The sequence below is a fragment of the Triticum urartu genome, chromosome 1 (assembly GCF_003073215.2).
Source record: "Triticum urartu cultivar G1812 chromosome 1, Tu2.1, whole genome shotgun sequence".
Taxonomy (NCBI): Eukaryota; Viridiplantae; Streptophyta; class Magnoliopsida; order Poales; family Poaceae; genus Triticum; species Triticum urartu.
Genome location: NC_053022.1, coordinates 18,547,791 through 18,558,758, shown reverse-complemented (window position 1 = coordinate 18,558,758; position 10,968 = coordinate 18,547,791). Strand labels below are relative to the sequence as shown.

Here is a 10,968-nt window from a genome sequence, read left to right as displayed (position 1 = left end):
GAAATTTCTGACCGCCCACAGAGGGTTCACCCCCGTCGAAAGGCAATTCGTAAAGCTGCTACATGATTGTAACGTCGGTCCATCGAGAATGGTGCAGATACTATCTCTCATCCACAGCAAAAAGGGGACTCTGAGTAGCATGCCGTACATACCAGCTGACGTCACAAACCTACGGGCAAGGTACCGTAGAGAGAGCAAGTTGGCAGACATAGAGGCCACAATTGCCTACTTCGATGAGAAAGCCAAAGAAGATGCAGATTTCTTCTACAGGATAAGGTTGGACGATGAGGACCGTGTCAGGAACATGTATTGGGTGGATGGTGCTGCAAGGAGAGCCTACAAACATTTCCGAGATTGCATTTCATTCGACGCGACGTACCTCACCAACATGTACAAGATGCCGTGCGCTCCATTCATAGGGATAAATAACCACAATCAGTCGTTGCAATTCGGCTGCAGGCTCGTCCGGAACGAAGACACGGATGGGTACGTTTGGCTGTTCAAGACCTTCTTGGAGTGCATGGATGGACTTGCTCCGATGAACATAATAACGGACCAGGATTTCAGCATGCGTGCAGGCATAGAGGAGGTCTTTCCGTTGGCAGTGCACAGGCACTGTAGGTGGCACATTATAAAGAAGGCTGAGGAGACGCTAGGACCGTTCTTTGCTGACCGTCCAGAGCTGCACAAGGCATTCGAACTGTGCGTGGACCACAGCTTGACGGTGGAGGAGTTTGAAAGGAGCTGGATGGCCATGACTGAAACACATCAAGTCCAAGACAACGAGACTCTTGTAAGCCTGTGGGAGAAGCGAATGTACTGGGTGCCGGCCTACTTCATGCAGTGCTTCTTCCCCTTTCTGCAGACTACGCAGCGCAGCGAGGGATTCAATGCTGTTTTGAAGCGGTACGTCAGTCCTGGCAACTCATTGCTACAGTTTGCCAAGCAGTACATAGCTTTGCAACAAAAAATTATGGGATCTGAGCTGCAGCAAGAAGCGAACACCGCGCTAAAGCAGCCAAAATTGCTAACGTACTTACCGATGGAGAGGCAAATGAGCAAGATATACACCAACAAGATCTTTAACAAGTAAGTCAGTTGCGTTACAGTCTTATTTGTAGAAAAAGCACCAAGTCAGTATGTGCCTTATAGAGTGCGATGCAGTTGCCATGATTTTGCGGTTGCCATGTTTAATAAAGTACTGTTTGCCATGCTTACTCAGATGCAATTGTCATATTCAATAGAAATTCTGTTTGTCATGCTTACCCGGATGCAGTTTCAATGTTCAATGAAATGCAGTTGCCATGTTTAATGCAATGTACTTCCACTGGACATGTTGGTGTGCAAATGCTAGTGTCAAATGGAAAATGTTATGTTGTTGCCATGTCTATTGAAATGCAATTGCCATGTTTACTAAAATGCAACTGCCATGTTTGCTAAAATGCAATTGCCATGTTTAATAAACTCTAGTTGCCATGTTTAACAAAATGCAGTTGCCATGTTTAAATAAGATGCATCTACCATGTTTGTTGAAAATGCAGTTGCCATGTCTATTATACTGCATTTGCCATGTATAGCGTACTGCATTTGCCATGTTCAACATTCTATATTTGCCATGTTTAATGAATTACGTTTGCCATGTTCAAACAAAATGTATATCTATTTTCCATGACAACATAAGGTGCTACAAGAAAAAAGCCCACAATAGTTTAACAGAAAACACACAAAAAATGCAGATTCCAGGAAGAAATAAAGCGTGCCAGCATGTTCACAGCTTTCCAGGTGGACGAACGTACGTTCAAGGTGTGTTCTATTTTGGGCATGTCAGATTCAGAACCTGAAGACCTGGACAAAGGAAGGAACTACTTCGTCACAGCCTCGATAGGCGAAGGCGAGTTCTACTGCCAATGCTGCAAGTTCGAACGGGACGGCATTGTGTGCTATCACATACTAAAAGTAATGGACGTGAAAGCTGTGACACGGATGCCCCGACATTTCATAAGGCGGCGATGGACTTGGGACGCTGACAATGCGTTGGCGCCGTGAACAACACACGCAGTTCTGGCTGTGCATGACGAGAGACCAGAGTCAACCATGGAAGCCGTGAGGCACATTGTGCTGACAAAGAACTATGCTAAGCTAATTGATGAAGCGTGCAAGAGTGATGACACAGCGAGAGTCGCAGAAAAACACAGGAAAGCACTAAAAAGAGAGCTTGATGAGATCAAGAAGAGGAAAGCCGAGGAAGCCTTACACCGGTTCCCCCGCACATCAAGCGTGCCTTCATCCACAGGGCCGTCGTCTGAAAACTCGGAGATAGGATCTGGAATAGCAAGCACACAGACCCAGGTCAGGAACCCACCCCGTTCCATCACAAAGGGTCGTCCAAGAGAGATAAGGTACAAGTCGGGATTGGAGATCCAAGCAAAACACAAGAAAACGAAGAAAGGGGCGGCCAATCCATGAGCAAAAATTGTGGCGTTGTGGACATTTTGTTTTGTACCCTAGATGTTGAGAATTCTTTTTTAAAACAATTGGGGGAATAACTCTTCAGGGGCATCAGAAGTGCAAGGGAAAATTCATTGAATGGTTAAATGCAGTTGCCATGTTATGGGTACTTAATCTGCCATGATGTATGCATTTAATTTGCCATGTTATGTGTAGTTAGTCTGCCATGATTTTTGATACTAAACATGCCATGCTAATTTATGCTAAATATGCCATGCTGTTTTGTACCGAATATGCCATGCTAGTTGTAGTGGATCTGCCATGTTAATTGTACTGGATCTGCCATCTTAATTGTGCTGTAGTTGCCATGTTAATTATGCTGGAGCTGCCATGTTGTTTGTACTGTATCTGCCATGTTAGATGTACTGGACATATGCCATGGTATTCCTGATGACTCTGCATGGCATGTATTCACATGACAAAAACGACGCGGTTTACGGGCACGTAGTGTGTTGTGTGCAAGTGTATGGGAAACAAGTTGGAAAACAGCGTAACGTGCATAAACCCCAGCAAAAACGTTGTGGCTGCATGATCAACCTACCCCCGTGCAGTTACCGATGAAAATGAAGAAGCAAAACAGCCAAAAATGTAAAACGACAATGACTTCCACTACCCATGTCTGATGAACTACATTTGCCATCGTTTTTAAAACATCGTAGACGCGTTCAAAGCATCAAACCGGTGCTAGAAACGACGAAACCATTGTAATAATTACGCCTAAAAGTAGGTTCACGTCCACACATATATTACATGAAACTATTCAAATGTCACTCGCACACCACCACTACATAGTAGCCTACGCGGGGTTGTAGCCACAACATAGCACACAAACATAGTTTTCAACGATAAACAACGAGATAATACCTTACATTCCTCGGCAACAGAATGTAAGGTGTGCGTCCGGTCTGTAACGCCACGTGATCACTTGTACTTCTTGGTGACTTTCTTGACAGCTTCCTGCACAAACTCGCGTGCTCCCGACCGCTTGTTGAAATCTTCATTCGTCAACCAGTTCCATGTGTGGATTTTCCGGAGCTCAACGACCATTGCAGCTGTGATAGCGGGGACAATTCTGCCTTCCCACTTCGCAAGGTACTCCAGCGCGTGAAAGCCACAGTCCGTCCTGCACGAGGAAAAGAGTAACGTGACCACGCAAAGAGCTCAGACGTAACAAAAGACAGACTTCAATTTCAGATCTGACAAACAAAACAGGAATTGGATTGATGTAAAATGGCAGACGAAAAGGGAGGAAGGAATTACGTGTTCCCTTGCTTTGTAGTCGCCACATACTCAGTCGGGAAATGACTGATCTGGACCTTTGAGTGTTCATAGTGACGGTGCCATGTCTCTTTGAGGTTCTTAATGAAGAATTCAACATGCGTGGTGAGGTCTGCATCATCTTCCGAACGGATTGAATCAAGCACCTCAACACGTTGGTTCTTCAGGTCAAGACAGATCACGTAGTGGTGACCACACTTGTCGTGTGGGTCATGTGGTGAAAGCTCCTGGAACATGGGGAACATGACCTGCATTTAAAAAAGTGAGGAAAATGAGAATCAGCGTTCGCGTAAAGAACAGCAGAGGGACAAAGGAATTAGAATCACGTAGAAAAACTCTGGTTATGGGTGGGGGTAGTTGAAATAAAGTTGCCGTCCATGTGTGAACAAAAGTATGCCATGTATTTTACTGTCAAGTTGCCACATAGTTTGCGCGGCATGCAAAAATCAAATAAGTCAGTGTGCACGGCAGCTGTTGCCACATGAAAACAGCTGCCACGTAAAACACAACTGCAGATGATGGCAACAAAAAGCACACCTTGTGAAAAAAAAGTGCAGACATTGAAGGAGTACGCACATATTTCTTCATTGTGAGCTTGAAATCACCGTGTTGGGCAAAGTTCTTCCTCAGGATTTTGTGGTGGAAGTCACCGTCCCATATTTTGCAGGTCACACTATAATGCATGATTGTCTTGTCGGCGCACACATCGGTGTGGTTGTTGATGTAGTCAATCCCGCATGCAACTACGTTCGTCGACATTTTGCCGTTTGGCCTCACGGACTCAGCAAGATCACCAAGGTCGACGTACGTCGCTCCGCATTGAATGACTTTGGTTCTGTCCAAACATGAGCTGTATGAAAACAATATAACATGGAAGGATCATGCCTACTAAGTAAAAAAAATTTATGAAAGAACTAAAACAATATAACATAGAAAGTACGAAGGATGTGAATGGTAAAAAAAGGAGCAAAGCAAAATGAGATGTTATGGGGTGTGGTCATTTACGCTTTCAGCTCCTTCATGTGCTTGCCGCTGGACCTCGCATTTCCAAACCGCTTGACGATATCGTACAGCTGGGTCTGTTCTTTAGTGGCCCTGAATTCGGGCTCGTAGTCTTCCGCGGGAGGTGGGTGCACTACCCTCTGCTGCCTCACAGAACCAGGAGTGGCACTCCTAATGGTATCCTCAGATACCGTGTCTGCAGGCACGTTGGAACTTGATTGCCCTTGCCCTCGTGAGGACTTCCTCTGCAATGCTGCCTCCTCAAGCATGCGGTAAGTTTCTTCAAGAGACGGTGAAATCTCCTCGGGTGTGGCTGCAGTGATAAAAAAAAGTGGGTTAGGATACCTAGGAAATCAAAAGCAGATGGATTGTGAGAAAAGATGGGGTGCATGATGTGAGTTGTAGGTAGGAAAAAGTGGGGCAGTTGCCATGTGTGGTCCAGCTGTAGTGACCATGTCATAGCAACTACAGTTGCCATGTAGTTGGAATGTAGTTGCCATCTAGTTGGAATGTAGTTGCCATGTCACAGCAACTACAGTTGCCATGTTGTGTCAACTGCACTTGCCATGTGATTGCTTTATGAAAAAATGCAGCATGGAAACAAAAAAAATGCAGGTGACATGGTGTTGAATCAATTCCAGTTGCCATGTGTGATGCACTGTGTTTGCCATGTTACGGAGACTACGGTTGCCATATTGAATCAACTTCAGTTGCCACATGGTTGCCCAAATGTAAAATGCAGCATGGCAGAAGAAAGTAGTAGGTGACACGGTGCATCAAATCCAGTTGCCACGTCATCGCATGTCAGTTGCCATCACAAGTGAGAACCCCCCCAAAACAAAAAATATGATTGGGACAACAGTGAAACTACACAGACGTGTGCAAGAAAAATCATATGGACATGGCAAGTGTACCTGCCACAATCGGCTCTGCGAACTTGATAGCCTTCCTGCCCTCGACCATTGGCTGCGCCATCATTGCAGGCATGCCTCCTGGGAATGCAAAGGCAACTGGCATAGGATCTTGCATAACCGGTTGATCTTGACTGATGCCAAGGTTGAAACTCGGTGGGGTAAAGGCCATTGGGTGCCTCTCATTCCTGCTGGCCGGACCACGAACGACTTGCGGGGCAGAATCCAAGGGTGAAAGATCAACAAACATATCTGAATCGGCCGCTGCAGAATGATCGTCCTTATTTGCAGGACGGGGCGTGTTGTCAGTGGTATCAACCGTAGCTTTCATGACAATCTTCTTGTTTGGACACCAACATTAACTGGGAGCCTGGAAGTGCGCAGATTTATGCTGGGGATTTCCACTGCAGGAAAAGGCGCAGTCTGCTCCGGCTGTTCACCTGCGTCGCTTGTGCCCGGCTTGACACCTGCATCAGTTGTGCTCCGGTCTTCAGGTTTCTCCGTCACATTGCTTTTGGCAGGTGGCGGGAACAGTGTGGACGCAGGAACAAAACAAGACTCGTCTCTCCTGCTCCTGGCTACTGTCGGTGCGTTCAGTATGTCTGTTGGTTGCTTGCGGGGGCTACGACGCCTAGGTGGTAGACCAACACGCGAAACAGTCGCCTTAGCAGTATCTGCACCGCCAGGAGCTGGAGCTGTTGTGCCAGGACTCTCACCTGTAGATGGCATGTCCTTGTGAACTGCTGCCTCGACCGCTTCTGTCGTGGACACAGGAGTGCCACCGCGCACGCGCTTGGAATCAGTGTCAGATGAGCGGGAATCTTCCTTGCCTAGGTTCGTCTCGGGAGTGTCCACTTCAACGCTTGCTGATGGGGTGGCATGACTCATAGCAGCATCCTTCATTGCCAGAAGGGTTGGCAGTATTTCAGCTGTCCTGGCAGATACCGACTCGTCACTCCCCGATGTACGGATGCCTGTTGTTGTAGGCTGCACATCTGCAGCCGGCGGAGATGGTCTGCCACTTGCATCAGAGTTGGTGGGAGCGGTCAACGGTGCAGCAGCAGTATTGTCGACTGGTGCCTCCTGTGTTGGAAATATGCCCTAGAGGCAATAATAAATAAGTTATTATTATATTTCCTTGTTCATGATAATCGTTTATTATCCATGCTATAATTGTATTGATAGGAAACTCAGATACATGTCTGGATACATAGACAACACCATGTCCCTAGTAAGCCTCTAGTTGACTAGCTCATTGATCAATATATGGTTACGGTTTCCTGACCATGGACATTGGATGTCGTTGATAACGGGATCACATCATTAGGAGAATGATGTGATGGACAAGACCCAATCCTAAGCCTAGCACAAGATCGTGTAGTTCGTATGCTAAAGCTTTTCTAATGTCAAGTATCATTTCCTTAGACCTTGAGATTGTGCAACTCCCGGATACCGTAGGAATACTTTGGGTGTGCCAAATGTCACAACGTAACTGGGTGACTATAAAGGTGCACTACGGGTATCTCCGAAAGTGTCTGTTGGGTTGGCACGAATTGAGACTGGGATTTGTCACTCCGTGTGACGGAGAGGTATCTCTAGGCCCACTCGGTAGGACATCATCATAATGTGCACAATGTGATCAAGGAGTTGATCACAGGATGATGTGTTACGGAACGAGTAAAGAGCCTTGCCGGTAACGAGATTGAACAAGGTATCGGGATACCGACGATCGGATCTCGGGCAAATATCGTACCGATAGACAAAGGGAATTGTATACGGGATTGATTAAGTCCTCGACATCGTGGTTCATCCGATGAGATCATCGAGGAGCATGTGGGAGCCAACATGGGTATCCAGATCCCGCTGTTGGTTATTGGCCGGAGAGTCATCTCGGTCATGTCTACGTGTCTCCCGAACCCGTAGGGTCTACACACTTAAGGTTCGGTGACGCTAGGGTTATAGAGATATTAGTATGCGGTAACCCGAAAGTTGTTCAGAGTCCTGGATGAGATCCCGGACGTCACGAGGAGTTCCGGAATGGTCCGGAGGTAAAGAATTATATATAGGAAGTGCTATTTCGGCCATCGGGACAAGTTTCGGGGTCACCGGTATTGTACCGGGACCACCGGAAGGGTCACGGGGGTCCACCGAGTGGGGCCACCTGCCCCGGGGGGCCACATGGGCTGTAGGGGGTGCGCCTTGGCCTATATGGGCCAAGGGCACCAGCCCCAAGAGGCCCATGCACCAAGAGAAGAGGAAAAGGGAGAGTCCTAAAGGGGGAAGGCACCTCCGAGGTGCCTTGGGGAGGATGGACTCCTCCCCCCCTTGGCCGCACCCTTCCTTGGAGGAAGGGGCAAGGCTGCGCCCTCCCCCTCTCCCTTGGCCCTATATATAGTGGGGGGAAGGGAGGGCAGCCCAACCTAAGCCCTAGCGCCTCCCTCTCCCTCCCATGACACATCTCCCTCCTCCCACAACGCTTGGCGAAGCCCTGTTGGAATCCCGCTACTTCCACCACCACGCCGTCGTGCTGTTGGATCTCCATCAACCTCTCCTTCCCCCTTGCTGGATCAAGAAGGAGGAGACGTCGCTGCTCCGTACGTGTGTTGAACGCGGAGGTGCCGTCCGTTCGGCGCTAGGATCATCGGTGATTTGGATCACGACGAGTACGACTCCATCAACCCCGTTCTCTTGAACGCTTCCGCGCGCGATCTAAAAGGGTATGTAGATCCACTCCTCCCTCGTTGCTAGATGACTCCATAGATTGATCTTGGTGACACGTAGGAAAATTTTGAATTTATGCTACGTTCCCCAACAGTGGCATATGAGCTAGGTCTATGCGTAGTTTCTATGCACGAGTAGAACACAAAGTAGTTGTGGGCGTTGATTTTGTTCAATATGCTTACCGTTACTAGTCCAATCTTGATTCGGTGGCATCGTGGGATAAAGCGGCCCGAACCGACCTTACACGTACTCTTACGTGAGACTGGTTCCACCGACTGACATGCACTAGTTGCATAAGGTGGCTGGCGGGTGTCTTTCTCTCCCACTTTAGTCGGATCGGATTCGATGAAAAGGGTCCTTATGAAGGGTAAATAGCAATTGGCATATCACGTTGTGGTTTTTGCGTAGGTAAGAAACGTTCTTGCTAGAAACCCATAGCAGCCACGTAAAACATGCAAACAACAATTAGAGGACGTCTAACTTGGTTTTGCAGGGTATGCTATGTGATGTGATATGGCCAAAAGGATGTGATGAATGATATATGTGATGTATGAGATTGATCATGTTCTTGTAATAGGAATCACGACTTGCATGTCGATGAGTATGACAACCGGCAGGAGCCATAGGAGTTGTCTTAATTTATTTATGACCTGCATGTCAACATAAACGTCATGTAATTACTTTACTTTATTGCTAACCGTTAGCTGTAGTAGTAGAAGTAATAGTTGGCGAGACAACTTCATGAAGACACGATGATGGAGATCATGATGATGGAGATCATGGTGTCATGCCGGTGACGATGATGATCATGGAGCCCCGAAGATGGAGATCAAGAGGAGCAAAGTGATGATGGCCATATCATGTCACTATTTGATTGCATGTGATGTTTATCATGTTTATGCATCTTGTTTACTTAGAACGAGGGTAGTAAATAAGATGATCCCTCATAATAATTTCAAGAAAGTGTTCCCCCTAACTGTGCACCGTTGCGACAGTTCGTTGTTTCGAAGCACAACGTGATGATCGGGTGTTAGATTCTAACGTTCACATACAACGGGTGTAAGACAGATTTACACACGCGAAACACTTAGGTTGACTTGACGAGCCTAGCATGTGTAAAGACATGGCCTCGGAACACAGAAGACCGAAAGGTCGAGCATGAGTCGTATGGTAGATACGATCAACATGAAGATGTTCACCGATGTTGACTAGTCCGTCTCACGTGATGATCGGACATGGCCTAGTCGACTCGGATCATGTAATCACTTAGATGACTAGAGGGATGTCTATCTGAGTGGGAGTTCATAAGATGAACTTGTTTATCCTGAACATAGTCGAAAGGATTTCGCAAATTATGTCGTAGCTCGCGCTTCAGTTCTACTGTTTAGATATGTTCCTAGAGAAAATTTAGTTGAAAGTTGATAGTGGCAATTATGCGGACTAGGTCCGTAAACTGAGGATTGTCCTCATTGCTTCATAGAAGGCTTATGTCCTTTATGCACCGCTCAGTGTGCTGAACCTCGAACGTCGTTTGTGGATGTTGCGAACATCTGACATACACGTTTTGATAACTACGTGATAGTTCAGTTAAACGGTTTAGAGTTGAGGCACCGAAGACGTTTTTGAAACGTCGCAAAACATATGAGATGTTTCGAGGGCTGAAATTGGGATTTTAGGCTCGTGCCCACGTCAAGAGGTATAAGACCTCCGACGATTTTCTTAGCCTGCAAACTAAGGGAGAAAAGCTCAATTGTTGAACTTGTGCTTAGATTGTCTGAGTACAACAATCGCTTGAATCGAGTGGGAGTTGATCTTCCAGATGAAATAGTGATGGTTCTCCGAAGTCATTGCCACCAAGCTGCTAGAGCTTCGTGATGAACTATAATATATCAGGGACATATATGATGATCCTTGAGATATTCACGATGTTTGACACCAAAGTAGAAATCAAGAAGGAGCATCAATTGTTGATGGTTGGTGAAACCACTAGTTTCAAGAAGGGCAAGGGCAAGAAGGGATACTTCATGAAACGGCAATTCAGCTGCTGCTCTGGTGAAGAAACCCAAGGTTGAACCCAAACCCGAGACTAAGTGCTTCTGTAATAAGGGGAACAACCACTGGAGCAGAATTACCCTAGATACTTGGTAGATTAGAAGGCTGGCAAGGTCGATAGAAGTATATTGGATATACATTGTGTTGATGTGTACTTTACTAGTACTTCTAGTAGCACCAGGGTATTAGATACCGGTTCGGTTGCTAAGTGTTAGTAACTCGAAACAAAAGGCTACGGAATAAACGGAGACTAGCTAAAAGGTGAGATGACGATATGTGTGGGAAGTATTTCCAAGGTTGATCAAATATCGTACGCTCCCTCTACCATCGAGATTGGTATTAAAACCTAAATAATTGTTATTTGGTGTTTGCGTTGAGCATAGACATGATTGGATTACGTCTATGGCAATACGATTATTCATTTAAGGAGAATAATGGTTACTCTGTTTATTTGAATAATATCTTCAATGGTCTTGCACCCAAAATAAATGGTTTA

General features: G+C 46.4%; 1 pseudogene; it reads left to right on the top strand.

The window, feature by feature from the left end:
• LOC125532573 lies at positions 1-2,466 on the top strand (annotated as a pseudogene).
• Positions 2,467-10,968: the final 8,502 nt, after the last annotated feature.